The 12073-nt window shown below is 52.1% G+C and overlaps 1 protein-coding gene across 2 annotated transcripts in view; it reads right to left on the reverse strand.

Annotated features, from left to right (window-relative positions):
• The window catches only part of LOC112545555 (stonustoxin subunit alpha-like), a 298534-nt gene that overhangs the window by 94282 nt on the left and 192179 nt on the right, over nucleotides 1-12073 (reverse strand). The gene's annotated exons all lie outside the window — the stretch shown is intronic.

The following is a 12073-nucleotide window of genomic DNA, read 5'->3' on the forward strand; positions in this document are numbered from 1 at the left end:
AGAACAAAGCCTGTTCTGGGTGGTTTGTCTGAGGGGGTGGCTGGGTGACGTGGAGCACACAAGGAGCCTCAGGCTTCACCTCCCACAGCTGGCGTGTGCTCCCCTCAGGCTCTTTGTAGCCCTCTCTGGGGTCCTGATGTAGAGATACAGCGAGAGCCCTTTGGGCCAGGGGCTCCATGTTGTGCTGTTCGTGCAGGGCCTAGCGCAATGGGGCCCTGGGCTCTGAGGTGCTCCAGCCCCATGAATAGGAAACAATCACAATAAAACCACCCAGGAAGAAAATTAAAAGACCCCAAAAATCACTTGTCTCAGGATTTCTAGGGCCTGACTCCTGGTGCTGGGTGTGTGAGGTTGGGGGCACTGTGGCTGTAGGTTCCCCATATTTCTACCTAGCTCACTTTGCCTGCGTTCCCAGCTGGAATCACACCACAGTCCGGCAGCGTCCCACTCTCCTAACTGCCGGGTGTTGTGGGGGAGCTGCAGGAACAACACACTACACACCACCATTGTGCTACATGACATGCGCCCACAGGGTCTGATGTGCTGGGACAGCTCAAAAGCACCCAAAGATTTGTGCATAATTACATGGTGCTACATAGTCTGGTCTCTCCTGCCCGGATGCCTGCACTGCGACAGCGGAAGGGCGGTGATTAGCGACACTGTGCTAGTTCCACTTTCCCTTCCTGTTTTTGTATCTGTATCCTGCACAACACACACGTCTCTGAGTGGCTGGGTCACCAACTGCCCTCTGCTGCGATTTCTGCTTCCTCCGCCCTGTGGCCTCTGCCCCAGCAGCAGCTACAGGCTCGGAGTGTCCCCCACAGGCGGGTTTCTCTTTCCCCTCCTGTCACTGGTGCGTGTGTGTGTGTGTGTGTGTGTGTGTGTCAGAGACATACAGACCCTCACTGAGCTGGTGTTCGTGTCCCTGCTGTCTCTGCACTAGGAGCACACGCTCCTGTCCAGCTGCTTCCTTTCTGCCCAGGCCATGTGCAGGGGCTCTGGTTTCCAATCGGTTCGGGAGCTGGCTCGGTGGTGGGTTCTCTCTTGGCTCTGAGGAATTTCACCTCAGCGTCCCTGCCACACACCCCAGGAGCTTAAAACTGAGCATGGCCCTGAGCCGAGACCTGCACCTGACAGGCCCCTGGCTGCTCTGTGCTGCCGAGACCTTCCCACGTCACTGCTGCCAGACCTAGTACCCTCCCCTCAGACCAGCCTCTCCCCCCCAAACATCCCCTCACACCCTCACGCAGGGACAGGTGCCCTGGCCAGCTGTCACTTCCTGCCTCAGCTCAGCTGGGGTCCCTCGCTCGCTGGAGCAGCCCTGGTCCCCCATGCAGGATTTGATGTGGGATTGTGCATCCCTGTTCACTGTCCCAGTGGGGGGTTGTTCAGGGTAGAGGAAGCTTGTGAGTGTTCACATAACCCTGGGAGACTCTTTTTGATATTTGAAAACCGCTATCATATCCCCCCTTAATCTTCTTTTTTCCAAACTAAACAAGCCCAGTTCATGAAGCCTGGCTTCATAGGTCATGTTCTCTAGGCCTTTAATCATTCTTGTCGCTCTTCTCTGTACCCTTTCCAATTTCTCCACATCTTTCTTGAAATGTGGCACCCAGAACTGGACACAGTACTCCAGCTGAGGCCTAACTAGTGCAGAGTAGAGCGGCAGAATGACTTCACGAGTTTTGCTTACAACACACCTGTTGATACAACCTAGAATCATATTTGCTTTTTTTGCAACAGCATCACACTGTTGACTCATATTCAACTTGTGGTCCACTATGACCCCTAGATCCCTTTCCGCCATGCTCCTTCCTAGACAGTCGCTTCCCATCTTGTATGTATGGAACTGATTGTTCCTTCCTAAGTGGAGCACTTTGCATTTCTCTTTATTAAACCTCATCCTGTTTACCTCTGACCATTTCTCTAACTTGCTAAGGTCATTTTGAATTATGTCCCTATCCTCCAAAGAAGTTGCAACCCCACCCAGTTTGGTGTCATCTGCAAACTTAATTAGCGTCCTCTCTATCCCAATATCTACGTCATTGATGAAGACCTTGTGAGGTCACAAACCCCAGTGCAAGCTGGGTGTAAAATAGGACTCCTCTGATTGGGCGGCGTTTCACACCCCTCTCACCTCCCTCTGCTCTGGTGTCTCCACAGCGTGCAGAGCTGCAGTGAATCTGGTCCCTCGTGCTCACCCTCCAGGCCCTGCTTGTCCTTCCCTGCCTGCATCTCCCCTCCCGCTCTCCCCGACCCTCCTTCGTGCTGTTTCCCCGGGCTCCTCCCTGCTGAGAGCCTGAGTCTCCCCTGCCTCCTGCTGGGGTCATTCCCGACACCTGTGCAAAGGATTTCACACTCACTTTTCAGCTCGGTGACAGCCCCAGAGGAAAGCAGAGGAGAATCAGGCCTCAGTCTCTGCACCAGCTGCCTCATCCTGCCCAGCCATCTCCTCTCGCCCTTCCACTCCCTCCTTTAACTCCACTTCTCCCAGCCGCCCTTCCCGGGCTGAGCTCCCCAATGAGCTGATGCTGCAGCCACAGGGCCAGCACCTCCCACCCAGAGCTCTGCTCACACTGGCCAGTGGGACCCCGGCGTCTCACAGTCGTGACAGTGACGCACCCAGGAGTGAACCCAGCCCTGTGGCCGGGCTCCACAAGGGCGAGTTCCCGCTGGGGTAGGAGGACAGGCCTAGAACCTTCTAGTCCCATTAAGGGAGGGGTAAGTGGAAGGAGGTGATGGAGGAATGGGGTACGAGCCCCCGATGGGGAGGACTGGGCTGGCTCTGCGGTCTTCTAGGGGTGGAAGCTCTCCTGCAGCCCCCCAATTACCCCCTCTCCCCAGATGGCAGCCTATGGCAAGTGCAGCCGGGCTGATGGCTGAGTGGTGTGATGTGCCCATTGTGGGCACTCAGGGCACTCCAAGCCAGGACTGCTTTGCAAGCGGGGCACCCCTGAGAACTGTCTGTCTGGGGTGGGGGTCGGGACCCTTTAAGCGCAGCCCTCGGCTAGCCTGAGACAGCATCTCCACGCTCTAAGTCCTCCTCTGATGCCCTGCCGGCACTGCTTCCGGCCATCCTTAAGCCCTGTTCAGGGTCCACTCAATGTGGACAGGCTAGTTCGAATTAGCAAAACGCTAATTCGAACTAGTTTTTTAGTCTGGATCCGTTAGTTCGAATTAGCTTAGTTCGAATTAACTAATTCGAACTTAAGTTAGTTCGAATTAACGCTGTAGTGTAGACGTACCCCTGGAGATTGCCTTAAACCAGTGGTCCCCAACGTGGTGCCCGCGGGCGCCATGGCACCCACTGAGCCATTTCTGGCACCCGCCAAGTAATCGGGGCCAGCCCCGCCCCTGGGCACGCAGCATAGGCGCGGTGCCAGCCCCAGGCACACGGTGTATGGGCATCCCTGCCTCTGGGCGCGTGGCACAGGAGTGGAGCCATCCCCAGGCGCGTGGCACATGGGTGCTGCCAGCTCCTGGGCGCGCGGTATATGGGCAGCCCTGCCCCTTGGCACGCGGCACAGGAGCGGCACCGGCCCCGGAAGTGCGGCGCATGTGTGGTGCAAGCACTGGGCATGCGGCGTAAGGGTGGCTCTGCCCCTGTGTGCCCAGCGCATGAGTGGTCCCGCCCCCGGGCGCCCGGCAGCCCCAAAAGGTTGGGGACCACTGCCTTAAACCTTGGGCCTCAGGTTTTCTATCCCTTCCCCCATGTTTCTTTCATTGTTACAATCCCTGTATTCTGGCTACCCCCATGAACGTCCAGTCCCATCGAACATCTAACCCTGGGGCTATGTCTACACTGCAGAGTTTTTTCAGACAAATGGTAATCGCATTCTTTTGAAAAACCATTGGAAGTACAGAGGGGTTTTTCTGACACTGGTAAACCTCTTTCTACGAGGAAGAAGCCTTTTTGCGAAAGAGCTCTTTCAGAAAAAGGCGAGTGTGGACGGGGAAGGGGGAGTTCTTTCGGAAGAAGAGGAACGAGGAAAAAGCACAGGTGCCCTGGTGGCCACTTGATCCATAGCAATCTCAGCTGAGATGTGACAGAGTGTCCAGTCAGTGTAGTCTCTAGCTTTAGAAAAAGCAGGAGTCTGTTTCGATGCGCTTTGGCAGTGTGGACTCTCTTTCAGAGGAAGATTTTTCGGAAGATCTCTTCTGGAAAAGCTTCTACCAAAAGGAGCCTGCAGCCTAGACATAGCCTGGCTCAGGACATGTGGCCAGTGAGAAGGTGGCAGCCAGCAGACGAAGGGAATTACCAGCCATGTTTGCCAGGGCAGGAAGGCGGGGGCAGAGGGAGGGGAGGGGGGTTCTTTAACATGAAGGCTTTGCACAAGGAAGACCCTGCAATGGCCCTTGCCAAGCCCACTACTAGCCCTTGATCTGCCTGAGCCTGGGGCGCCCTGGTCACACGAGGCCTCCTGGCTGGAGGTTGCTACCCAGACCCTCCTCGTCGCTGGCTGGGAATGCACCCGGCACGTCCCTGTGAAACAGCCTGGCAGGGGGAACCCACCAGCAGGGACGTCCCCAGAGGGGTGCAAGGTCCACAACAACCCTCTCTCCACCCTGGGGCCCACCCGCACCCCGCCTCTTCCCACCCCTCCCTTCTCCCACTCCACATGGTCCCAGGGGCATCATTCAGATTTTGCTGGGGGGGGGGAGGGGCCGTGCATGCCCTGATTGGGGGAAGAAAGTGAGAGCCTGGGGGCAGACTGAGGACAGTGGCTTCAGCAGTGTTACTGAGCATGCTCAGTACAAGCCAAGCAGCAAACTAGCGCGATGTGTGGGGGGGAGGGGGAGAGACTGATTCCACACCCATCACCTCTCTCTAGGGTGACTAAGGCACCGGGGAAGTTGTTTTTTGGCAGATAACGAAGCGGTGAGCTGACAGGAGTGGAGAGACAGACCCCCAGGACTGCTGGGCTCTAGCTCAGCTCTGGCAGGGGAGTGGGGTCCAGTGGGTTACAGCAGGGGGCAGAGACATCTGGGCTCTATATAAAAACATTAGAATGGCCAGACTGGGTCAGACCAATGTCTCTCCTAGCCCAGTGTCCTGTCTGCCCAGCATGGCCAATGCCAAGTGCTTCAGAAGGCACCAACAGAAGAGGCAGCCAGCGAATGATCCACCCTCTATTCATCCCCTGTTGCTTCTAGCACACAGAAACCAGGGGCGCCATCCCTGCCTGTTCTGCAGCCTTTGATAGACCTGTCCTCCTTGAGCTCATTTTGTTCTTATTGGGACCCTGTTATGTTTGGGCCTTTCCACCATCCCCTGGCAGAGAGTTCCACAGGTTGACTATGAAGAAATAATTTGTTTTAAATTTGCTGCTGATGCATTTCACTGGGTGAGCATGTTGTATTGTTGGTTAAGGAGTTGTTACCTACCAGCCCTGTGCTTTTGGGATCCAGGGAGTGACATTCATGGAAAACCTTCCCCCCTTCACCTAAGCCTTTGCTGGAATCAAAGCAATGAAAAGGCCAGGGCAGACACACACAAATTGATCAAGGAAACACCTCAGCCTCATCTGCATTGAAGATAGAACTCATTAGCATACAGAATGGAGAGCAGCTCTTCCAAGGCAGGAACCGCAGTGAACTATGGGATACCGAAAGCAGAGAAGCACTGCCTGATGGGAAATCTCTACTCCAGATGCTAATGAACCCAGGCCTGCTCACATCCAAATTAGTCATTATCAGACCAATTCTAGTAACGATCCTATTGACATCTAAAATACTGACACTGCCTAGTTGCATTGTGAGCTCGTTCAAGGAACATCCCCCATAACCAGGGGTGATCAGTCTCTATTGTCTCTCCTCTTTCTCTTTGAACTATCTCTATAAAACTCCTCTCCTTGCCCCAAGAAAACTGTTCTGATACCTGGACTTAAACTGCATCAGTTCCATGGAGACTTCTTCATCTCCTGTCTGATCGTGCTGGGGGCTCTGTCCTGCTTGTCTCCTGCCCTCTGGACCCCCGGCTACCATCATCATCTGGGAACCCCGATCAGTGCAAGCTCCGTGGAGTGGTGAGGTCTCTCCCCCCCCCCCCCCCGCACTCCCCCATCCCTTCATCAACTACCTCTCTAAGCATAGCCTCCTGACCCTGCCCTATGTAAACTGTTCTATGGTTACCTAACATTTGTAATCAGTTTCCATTTAGATTTAATATTGTAACTGTTTGATATCTATTCACTACTCAGAAATAAATCACTTTCATTGGTAAGCTGGTTGTTTCTCTCTCTTTCTTTCTCTTTTGCTCACTCTTCCTGAAGGGGTGTTGTTTTGGCTTCCTCATTCGCTCTGCGACAACGCTTCTTGTACCCAAGCAAAAGATCCCTGTGGTGCCCAAAATCCTGTGGGGTTTGCTCATCGTGTGGTTTACCAGTGAATGACTGTGGTGTGAAAGTGGGGATAGGGGGTGCTGAACTTGGGTGTTTATGAGGATGGCAGCTTAACGTGCTGTTTAATCCAGCCCACGGAGTCCAAAGGCACATGAGGGTGCAGTGTGGCATTGCTGTGAAACCAGCCAGCTGAGACTAGCTTGTGAGTGCTGATCAGTCCTCTCAGACGTGCTCTGGTAGTGTGTGAGAGTGTCTGGGTGTGTCGCTAAGTTGGGAAGAACCCAGCCTTGAGGATCTAGTTCATGCAGGAGAGCTCCGGTGGGAGGGGGAATTGGCAGCAGGGAGAATTCAGCTCCATATGAGAGCACAAGTAGCACAAGCAGCACACGAATAGAATTGTTAACCTTCCCCCAGTCCCATAAGGGTAACCCTGATAAATGAGCATACCCCAGAGTACTGGGCAAATCTGGTAACAGAGTCAATAGCATTTCCTTATTCCATTTTCCTGCAACAGTCGTGATTGTCTGGACCTCTAACATATCTCCCCAACCCTTCAGTCATTCCTTTTCCAAGCTGAAAAGTCCCAGCTTTGTTAATCTCCCCTCATAGGGAAGCTGGTCCTTACCCCTCATTATTTCTGTTGCCCTTTCTGGACCTTTTCCAAATCCAGTAGATCTTTTTGGATGGGGTGCCTGGATGTGCCACTGTATTCAAGATATAGACACACCATGACTTGATATAGATGCAATATGATCTGTTCTGTCTTATTATCCGTTCCCTTTCTAATGATTCCAACATTCTGTTGGTTTTATAGTTTTTTGGCTGCCACTGCACACTTAGAGTGTGCCTAGACTATAGGGTTTTTTTTGTTTTTGTTTAAAGTGGCCTTTTTTCAAAAAAACTTCCCCTGCATCTAGACTGCTGCTGCGTTCTTTCGAAAGTAAATTGAAAGAACGTGGAAGTTTTTCGGCTGCGGAAAACTTCATTTTACGAGGAAGAACACCATTTTTCAAAAGTGCTCTTTGGAAAAAAGGCGCTATAGAATGCAAACTGGGCTTTTTCAGAAGTACTGGTTGTTGTCTAGACGCTCTTTTTCGAAAGAGGCTTGCAGTCTACACGCAGCCTGAGTGGATGTTTTCAGGGATCTGTCCACAATGATTCCAAGATCTCTCTTGAGTGGTAACAGCTAATTTAGACCCCATCATTTTTGTATGTTGTGGCAAGGGCCCCTCTTCCCCAGGCCACTGCTGGGGCCAGCCTCTCACTCCCAGCCCCAGAGTTCGGGTTTGCAGCAGGTCTTGGTGGTAGGGAGCCTGGCGGCACTTCCTTAGGCTCCCTCCCTGGCTGTTTCTGTTCTAGTGCTGGTGTAAATCGCTCTTGAACCTTTTCCTGCCCGTCTCTCCTTCACCTCCCTCCCATCCTCTCACTCTCCCTCCAGCCTCCAACTGCTGAGGCTTTGAAAGGCCTTCAGCCAGCCAGCAGAGGGGTCAGCTGGCCCCCATCCGCCCTAGCCAGCTCCTCCCCAGCTGCATCTAATTGTCCTGCTGCCCCCTGCTTCTAATGACAGGGGTTACCCTTTGGGGCTGCCTTGTCCCCTCTGCAGCAGCTGTCTGGCCTGGCCCTGCCACAGCGTAGAGTTGGGATTTTATTTTCCCATGTGCACCACTTTGCATTTCTCACTGAATTCCATCTGCCCCTGTGTTAACCAGTCACCCAGTTTGGTGAGGCCCCTTTGTGACTCTTTGCTCCCTGCTTTAGACTTAACTATATTGAGTCATTTTGTAGAATCTGCAAATGTTGCCACCTCACATTCCACGAGGAGTAACGGAAGCCTAGTTCAAACTACCTAGTTCGTGCCCCGTGTAGCCGCGCTGCACGGGGTTCGAATGAGCGGGGATTTAAAAATGGCGGCTCCCCGCTTATTCAAATCCCGGGCTTCATTTGCAAGTGCGGTATGCATACATTACCCCGCTACTTCGAACTAGGAGGGTAGTGTAGACATACCCTTCTTTAGTGTCCCATTGAACCCTCCCACCAGCCCGCTGGACTGGAGTCGATATGAGCCAGATCCCGCACTTCTCCCACAAGCACCAGAGCAGGGTGGACATGAAGTTGGACCCCTGGTCCGTGAAGACCTCCTTGGGAAACCCCACCCTGCTGAAAATGGCCAGCAGCGTGTCTGCGCCGTATCTGCCTTGGTAGAGGGCAGAGCCACGGCCATGGGGTAGCAGGGAACGTAACCCACCACTACCAGGATGTATAACTTTCCCGACTGGGTCACCTTGCTCAGAGGCTCCACTAGATTCATCACCAGCATCTGGAAAGGCTCCTCTATGATGGGCAGGGGCCTCAAGGTGGCTTTCTTCTTGTCCCGGGCTTCCCCCACCCTCTGGCAGGAGTCTCAAGCCCGGCAGTACCGCTGCACAGCTGCAAAGACCCCGGCCAGTAAAAGTTCTGCAGTAACCTCTGCCAGGTGGCATAAACAAAGCTGATAATTAACCTCACTGAACAGCTTCCTTCTTCTTCTTTTTTCCTTTCTTTTTTTTGCCAGTGAAGGTGTGACGTATTGGGGGTACCTGGCTGGTTTCTATGCTGCTGGCTCTGGGGTAACCCCCACTGGCTGCCGTGGGTACCACGACCCAGCAAAACAGGATGAGTCACTATGCAAACCAGTGGCCAGACACCCCCCATGGAGAAGAACAAAGGAAGGTGGATGCTGCCCTGGCTGGGGGGCAGGGCTGGAAGAGAGTTAGTTAGTTAGTTGGCTGCTGGCTGGGAGCATGGAGGAGACAGCCTAGGGAAAGGGGCTGGAGTTTAGGGGCCCAGTCTCCCCCATCTCAAGGGGGCCTGAGGCATCCTAGCCCAGCTCTGTGACCAGATTCCATCTGTGCTGTGCTGTATCCTGGAGAGGCAATAAACTTCCTCTATTCCACCGGCTGGTGCAGTCTGTTCGTGCCATTTCGGGGTGCAGGAGACGGGGGACCCCCAACGCGCCGTCACAGAAGGCAAATCAACTTGGTCTGTTTTTTCATTTATTGCAAGCTGCAACTTTATAAATGTTATCAGATGTGCAGCCTGGAGGGTGAGGAATAATGTAATTTATTATCTGGGTACAGCTCCCCTAATGGGACTAGAAGGTTCTAGGCCTGTCCTCCTACCCCAGCTCACAGAGGTGGAGGGCGATAAAGTTCTGTTTCTGGAGGTAGATGTGGGGCCCACAACAGCAGCCACACTTAGGATTGTACCAACTTTTATTATGACCGTATTAAGACGGAAAACAACACAAAGCTCACAGCACTGATCACACAGATTAATTCAATCACCACGGAGGGCAGCATTAACAAAGCGTGGTTATATAATTGTACTTATCTAAGCATACAGATATAGTTAACTAACACAGAACCGTACTCACATACCCTCTCCCAGGAGCCCTGGGCATTGGAAGGCTCAGCCTCCCTCCCCTGGAGGCACTTGGATCTCAGTGGGATGTGAAGTACGGAAAACTCAGAAGCAGAGAAACTTGGAACGAATAAGCAGCGCAAAGCAAAGGGCTTCAAAATACGTGAACGTTAAGGAGGGAAATGTTTGATGAGGAAGAAGATTCCTGTCTCTCAACTTCTGCCATTCCATTGTGCAGGCCTTTTTGTATCGTCCATACCCGGCCCCTAACTGCCAAAACAGATTTCCGCACCCTGAGAGTTTGTGGGTGCAGACTTGACTGGCTGGTGATACTGGGACACTTTCTCAATATGCATGAATAAGATCACTTGATGCCCTTCTTAGACCCCTTCCCTGAAGTGGGAAAGGTGGGAACCTGCGGTTAAGTAAAAGGCCTTCACATCTCCTTCTGTTTCCTTGGTCAGGGTATCACTTTGGCTGGGTCTTGCAATTTCAGACCTAGTTGAGGTCTCACGAGGCACTGACTCACATACATCACCTGTCTGGCCCTTATGTGTGTTCTGGCCCAAGTGAGGATTCACTGCAAAGACTTTTTAAAACTTCTAAAAAGATTTTAGAGGCTATTAAGTTAAATTCTAAAAAGATATTAACCCTTATCACACTGCATTACTGCTACAGCTAACTGCACACAGGATACATTCCTGCTAAAGTATAATAGAAGGGATAAGAGAGGAAAGTACAGAGCTTTGCAGGCTACTGAGGGCAGGTGTCATGTTCTGAGCATTAACCGATAACATTACCTGAAATGGAGGGCTGCAATGCAGCTTTCTGAGGGCTGCACATCTGACATACCCGTGGTAAGCTCTACATTTATAGCTATTGGCTTTTACTGTTTTTTCTTAAGATACAGCTACATCTTTGTTCTAGGTTTGCCATGCTTGGTACCACTGCATGCCTGGGAGAAAGGACCCCAAGAGATACTCAGCTCAACCCATTTCCAACAACAGTGTCACCAAAAAGTCCACCAACCTTGGAGGACCTCAAACTGAGCGAGTGAGCAACTTGAATGAGGACATGATTAGAAACTATCCCTGTGATGGGGTGGACTAGGCCTGAAGCCACCGCTGGAGGCTGGAGGCCTTGCCCCGCCCCGCCCCAGGGAGCAGCTACAGTAAGGGAGTAAGAAGAAGCCTGGTTCCATGTGACCAACCAGAAAAGTCATTCGGGACCCTCCTCCCAGCGCCAGTCGGGGCAGAGAAGTTGTGGATGCGCCCTCAGCCACAGAGGGGCACCCGTGAGAGGGTGAATCCCTTCCTAAGGTCTTTTAGTGACCCACTCGGACAATTGAGTCTCTTTATCTGCACAAAGGGAGCCTAAGGGAGCCCCTGGACACAGCTGTGATGGGTGGAGAGGAAATTACAGAGGCAGGTATAACTACATTAGCACACAAAAAGAAGGGTGTTACCTTGTCACATGAAGGACCAGTGCTAACAAGCCCAACTCAGTCAGGGTAGCTACAGCCATTCCCAACCGATATTCTCTCTCCATCCATGTGCTTGGAGGCACAGACTTAGCTGTGTTGGTTTGCTAATGGGAAAGCCGCACAAGTGCCCAGTTTACAGGGAACACTGTTCTCAACATCAGCTGTCGAGGTGTGAATACCAAGAGAGGGAAAATTGCTTTTGGAATGAGCCACCCATTCCCAGTCTGTATTTAAGCCCAATAGTCAAGATTGCAAATGAATGCAACTCTGCGGGTTCTCTTTGAAGTCTGATGTTGATGTTTGTTGTTGAAGGATGGCCAATTTATATCTGGCACGGAGTGTCCCAGGAGATAGAAATGTTCTCCTCTTGGTTTTTGGATATTGTCATTCTTGATGTCTCATTTGTGTTCATTTACTTTTTTTGTATGTAGAGACTGTTTCATTTGTCCGATGTACATGGCAGAGGGACATTGCTGGTGTAACCCACACACCTAGGCTATGTCTACACTCCAGGTTTCTTGTGCAGAGAAGCATTTTGCAGAAGAGGTCTTTTACAAAAATGTCTTGCACAAAAGTGCATCCACACTACAAAAGCTCATCATAAGAGCAACGTGCTTTTGTGCAAGAGAGCATCCAGACTGCATGGACACTCTCTCTCAAGAAAGCTCTGATTGCTAGTCACAGAATAGCCCCCAGAGCACCTGTGCTTTTTTTCCATTGGCACTTTTTGTGCAAAAACCCCCTGTTGCCCATTGGCACACACCTTTTTGTGCAAGAACTCTTCCGCAAAAAGGAGTTATTCCTCGTAGAAAGAGGGGGTATGTCTACACTACCCCCCTAGTTCGAACTA

The sequence above is a fragment of the Pelodiscus sinensis genome, chromosome 2 (genome assembly GCF_052426305.1).
Source record: "Pelodiscus sinensis isolate ZL-2025 chromosome 2, ASM5242630v1, whole genome shotgun sequence".
Lineage (NCBI taxonomy): Eukaryota > Metazoa > Chordata > Testudines > Trionychidae > Pelodiscus > Pelodiscus sinensis.